General features: G+C 41.4%; 1 non-coding gene across 1 annotated transcript; it reads left to right on the forward strand.

Annotated features, from left to right (window-relative positions):
• The first annotated feature begins 4,541 nt into the window (after nucleotides 1-4,541).
• LOC141687871 (small nucleolar RNA R71) lies at nucleotides 4,542-4,648 on the forward strand. The gene has a single exon (XR_012561350.1). It is a non-coding gene; the product is annotated as a small nucleolar RNA R71 (small nucleolar RNA).
• Nucleotides 4,649-6,159: the final 1,511 nt, after the last annotated feature.

Below are 6,159 nucleotides of genomic sequence, written 5' to 3' on the forward strand. Positions count from 1 at the left end.
GGAGCCGAGAGTTGAATAACAGAACTTGTTGCCCTGGCACAAATAACTTAGGATGTAGCTTCCTATCGTGCCACCTCTTCACCTTTTCCTTATACATTTTGTTATTCTCGTACGCTTGAAGTCGAAATTCATCAAGTTCATTAAGCTGAAGCATTCTTTTCTTACCAGCTGCATCTAAATCCAGGTTCAATTTCTTCAATGCCCAGTAGGCCTTATGCTCAAGCTCCGCCGGTAGATAACATCCCTTACCGTACACCAACTGAAACGGTGACATCCCAAGTGGAGTTTTGTATGCTGTTCTGTAAGCCCAAACAGCTTCATCGAGCTTTAAAGACCAATCCTTCCTTGACGGACAAACAACCTTTTCTAGAATGCGCTTTATCTCTCTGTTAGACACTTCCGCTTGACCATTTGTTTGCGGGTGATAGGCAGTAGCTACTCGATGATTCACATTATAACGCTGCATCATAGAAGTGAACTTACGGTTGCAAAAATGCGATCCTTTATCACTTATGATTACCCGAGGTGTTCCAAACCTTGTGAAAATTTGCTTATGAAGAAAATTTAGCACTGCCTTTGCATCATTTATCGGTAAAGCTTTAACTTCGACCCATTTTGAGACATAATCGACTGCCAGCAAGATGTACTGATTATTGCAAGACGAGATAAAAGGCCCCATGAAATCGATTCCCCATACATCAAAGACCTCGACTTCAAGCATCACATTTAATGGCATCTCATCCTTCCTTGACAAATTTCCCACTCTTTGGCAACGATCACACCTTAAAACAAACTGATGAACATCCTTGAACAAGGTGGGCCAGAAAAAACCTGCTTGCAGAATACGAGCTGCCGTCTTCTCACCTCCATAGTGTCCACCATAAACCGTGGAATGGCAGTCTCGTAATATCCCCTCCGTCTCACAGAACGGGATACATCTCCTGATGATCTGGTTAGCTCCCTGTCTAAACAAATATAGTTCATCCCACATATACCACTTCACCTCATGCAGAAACTTCTTCTTTTGCGCGGATGTCAAATTAGGAGGCATTATATTGCTGAAAAGATAGTTTATAATATCTGCAAACCATGGTTCTTGCTCCTGAATTGCAAACAACTGCTCATCCGGAAAAGATTCATTGATTAACGTCCTATCTTGTGAAGTAGAATCGGGATTCTCCAACCTAGAGAGATGGTCAACTACTTGATTCTCGGTACCTTTTCTATCTTTGATCTCTAACTTAAATTCTTGAAGTAAAAGCACCCAACGAATGAGTCTCGGCTTCGAATCCTTCTTAGAAACCAGATAGCGAATAGCTGCATGATCAGTGAATACTGTCACTTTCGTACCAAGCAGATAAGATCGAAATTTCTCAAAGCCAAAGACTATAGCCAAAAGCTCCTTCTCAGTAGTGGTGTAGTTCAATTGGGCCCCATTTAAAGTCTTACTCGCATAGTAGACCACATGGAAGAGATTTTTCTTGCGCTGTCCCAGAACTGCACCTACCGCATAGTCACTCGCATCACACATCATCTCAAACGGTTCTGTCCAATCTGGTGCTGTAATAACTGGTGCCGTGATCAAACTCTCATTGAGAGTCTCGAATGCTGCCAAACATTCATCATCAAATTTGAAAGGCACATCTTTCTCAAGTAAATTGCACAACGGCTTAGATATCTTTGAAAAGTCCTTGATGAATCGCCGATAAAAACCCGCATGACCGAGAAAACTACGGATTCCTTTCACCGAATTAGGTGGGGGAAGATTTTCAATGACTCCCACCTTGGCCTTGTCCACCTCCAGACCTTTGCTAGAGACCTTATGCCCAAGGATAATGCCTTCACGCACCATAAAATGACATTTCTCCCAATTAAGCACCAAATTAGTTTCCACGCATCTTTTGAGTACGGCGCGCAGATTATTCAAACATTCATCATATGAGTGTCCAAAGACGGAGAAGTCATCCATGAACACTTTGACGTTATTTCCAATCATGTCAGAGAATATAGCCATCATACATCTCTGAAAGGTGGTCGGGGCGCCACATAACCCAAACGAAACTCTTCAAAAAGCAAATGTGCCAAATGGACAAGTGAAGGTAGTCTTTTCCTGATCCTCTGGTGCAATACAAATTTGATTATACCCGGAATACCCATCCAGAAGACAAAAATACTCATGTCCCGCCAATCTGTCAAGCATTTGATCAATGAATGGGAGAGGGAAGTGATCCTTCCTTGTGGCTTTGTTCAATTTTCTATAATCCATGCATACTCTCCATCCTGTAACTGTTCGAGTAGGGATGAGCTCATTCTTTTCATTTGCGACCACAGTGATACCTCCTTTCTTAGGTACGCATTGCACGGGGCTCACCCACGAGCTGTCAGAAATAGGATAAATGATGCCTGCATCTAGCCATTTCAGAATTTCTTTCTTCACCACCTCCTTCATGATCGGGTTCAGTCTTCGCTGTTGTTCCACAGTTGGCTTACTACCTTCCTCTAACAGAATTTTATGCTTACAATATGAATGACTTATCCCCTTGATGTCTGCTATGGTCCATCCTATAGCCGATTTGAATTCTCTCAAAATCCTTAAGAGCTTGTCTTCCTCACTACCTGAAAGGTCAGCTGAAATAATAACAGGTAACGTAGATGAATCACCTAAAAAGGCATACCTCAAGTGTTCAGGTAATGGTTTGAGCTCTAAGGTAGGCGCTTCCTCTATTGATGGTTTGAGCTTCCCTTCAGCATTCTTGAGGTCAGAAGTACCAAGAGATTCAAATGGTATATCTAGCTTTCGCTTCCAGGGAGAAGCGTTCAGATATTGTAATTGCTCATTGCTATCTTCATCATCACTGTCAAATTCCCCCACTAAGGCCTTTTCCAATGCATCAGACATTAGCATGTGATCGAGTTCCGACGTAACCGCAGAATCAATCACATCCACTTTTAAGCACTCCTCATCTTCTGTAGGGAATTTCATTGCCTTGAATACGTTGAAGGTCACCTCCTGATCTTGAACCCGCATAGTAAGTTCCCCTTTTTGCACATCTATCAAGGTACGGCCAGTAGCCAAGAAAGGCCTCCCCAAGATTATGGGAATCTTCTTATCTTCCTCAAAATCCAGAATAACAAAATCTGCAGGAAAGAAGAGCTTATCCACCTTGACGAGCACATCCTCAACTATGCCCCTTGGGTAAGTAATGGAACGGTCAGCCAATTGTAGCGACATGTATGTGGGTTTTGGATCAGGCAGATCCAGTTTTTTAAAGATCGACAACGGCATCGGATTAATGCTTGCTCCCAAATCACAAAGGCACTTGTCAAAAGTTAGATTGCCAATGGTGCAAGGAATGGTGAAGCTTCCTGGATCTTTCAGTTTTGGTGGTAACTTTTGTTGCAGAACCGCGCTGCATTCTTCCGTGAGAGCAACGATTTTAAGGTCATCCAGTTTCACCTTCCTTGAAAGAATAGTCTTCATAAACTTCGCATAACTAGGCATTTGTTCCAGAGCCTCAGCGAAAGGTATATTGATGTGAAGTTTCTTGAACACCTCCAGAAACTTCCCAAACTGTCTATCCAGCTTTTGTTGCTGCAATCTCTTAGGAAAAGGTGGTGGAGGATAGAGTTGTTTCTCCCCTGTATTAGCCTCAGGCAGAGTGTGTTCAACAGTAGTCTTCCTTGGTTCCGCCGCTTTCTCCCTTTGCTTAGATTCTTCATCTCTAACTTCAGCTTCGACTTCTTTTGTCTTTTCAACATCAGCTACTTTTCCAGACCTTAAGGTAATAGCCTTGACTTGCTCTTTAGCTTCCTTCCTTCCTGGTACTTCCGTGTCACTGGGAAGAGTGCCAGGTTGATGATTGAGCACTGCATTGGCTAATTGACCGATTTGATTTTCCAAGGTCTTGATAGAAACCGCCTGACTCTTGCACAATAGCTTAAGTTCCTCAAAATCAGCACTAGTAGGTGCAGCTGCACTTCCCTGTTGAGGATATGATTGTCTTGTAGCATACTACTATGGTTGCTGGAATCCAGGTGGGTTAAACTGTTTACTCACTCTTTGCTGATATGGTGGCTGAATAGCATTCTGATTATTTCCCCAGCTGAAATTTGGATGATTTCTGTTGTTAGGATGATAGGTCGCTGGCACAGGCTGCTGTTGTCGCTGATAATTATTCACATACTGAACAAATTCATTGACAAGACAACACTGATCCGTAGCATGAGAACCTGCACAAAGCTCACAAACCATAGCTATTTGATTAACTCCATACGTAGCCAAAGAATCAACCTTCATTGATAGCGCTTGGAGCTGGGCTGCAATAGCGGTGGCTGCATCAACTTCCAGAATACCTGCTACCTTGCCTGATGTCATCCTCTGAGTTGGGTTTTGATGCTCATTTGCAGCCATCGTCTCAATAAGATTGTACACCTCAGTATAGCTTTTAGCCCATAAGGCGCCTCCAGCTGCTGCATCGAGCATGGGCCGAGATTGGGCCCCCAAACCATTATAAAAACCAGTGATTACCATCCAATCCGGCATTCCATGATGTGGACATTTTCTCAACATTTCCTTGTAGCGTTCCCAAGCCTCGCACATAGATTCTGTAGGTTGCTGCGCAAACTGAGTAAGAGCACTCCTCATAGCAGCAGTCTTTGCCATTGGATAAAACTTCACTAGAAACTTTTGCGCAAGATCTTGCCACGTAGTGATGGACCCAGCTGGTTCAGAATGTAACCAGTCTTTAGCTTTATCCCTCAGTGAGAATGGGAAAAGCCTCAACTTGATAGCCTCATCAGTCACGCCATTATACTTAAAAGTGCTGCAGATCTCGACAAAATTCCTTATGTGCATGTTGGGGTCTTCAGTTGCCGCTCCTCCAAAAGAAACAGAATTCTGCACCATCTGAATAGTGCCCGGCTTGATTTCAAAGGTGTTAGCTTGAATAGCCGGATGAAGGATGCTTGACTGAATGTCATCAATTTTAGGCCGAGAAAAATCCATAAGAGCTGGATCAGCTTGAACAATACGATCTCCCATGTTTACTGGTTCTTTCTGCTCAGTTCCTGAATCCGAATCCTCAAAATCTAACTTCTCCGAAGTATCAATAACTTCGTCTTTTCCTTCAGCTGTATCTAAGGTCCTCTTGCGAGCACAAGAACGAGTTTGCATAAATATGCAGCACTTATTAAATAACAGGAATCTTGGGAAGAAAATCAAGAAAATAGATTTATCTGCTCAGACTAGAGGAGCACCTTGATAATGACTGTGAGCAAATCTTTGTACACTTTGTCTTGTTCAATTTTCAGTAAATATGCAGCACTTATTAGTTTTATCTACTACTTTTCTATCTATATTTTTAGGGTGTTTTGTTATCATCAAGTTTCTCTTAATTTATGACTACAATTCTAGTAGGCATAAATTGGGGGATATTGTTGGGAATATGTTGTGTACTTGATGATTAGATTAACAAACCACTTTAGTAGATACATGTTAGGGCGAAATCACGCACTAATATTCACGCAAGTATACGCGTTCGCAAGTAATATAGAATACTTTCTAGTTCGTTCCCTCAGAGACTCAGACTAAGTTATTGTCTAATTAAACTCACTCACCAATGTATGATTACTTCTCAATGTTAAGATAACACTTAAAATTGTTGATTAAATATTAACTATAATTAACTACTTACTTAACCACTTAACTAACACTTTAATTTATCAATAATAAAACACTCATGAGATCACAACTTCATTATTACTTCCTTCTATAGCCATAGTTATTACCTTTAGCATGTGACAGTGATGATATTAATCGAATAACACGAAACTGATAAAAGCCAACTTTCATTGTACTAATACCATTCTACCAAACATCCACAATTAAGATAGAAGTTGAATAGTCATCAATTATGTTGAGTTCCTATATGTCTACAGAAATTGACAACACAACGATTTAAGCACAAGTTATTCCTTTTGATTACATAAGGCAAATAAAACTGTTAGAGTTACCCACTAATCATGCACAACGTACATGAACCTATGCTAGCATGGCAAGTTCTAAATCTCAAGATCCACCGTCGCTTCACAAGAGATTAATACCCTATCTTATATGTTCGCGACGCACATAAGACGAATACGCACAACCAATACTAGATA

Source organism: Apium graveolens, chromosome 9 (genome assembly GCF_009905375.1).
Source record: "Apium graveolens cultivar Ventura chromosome 9, ASM990537v1, whole genome shotgun sequence".
Classification (NCBI taxonomy): Eukaryota; Viridiplantae; Streptophyta; class Magnoliopsida; order Apiales; family Apiaceae; genus Apium; species Apium graveolens.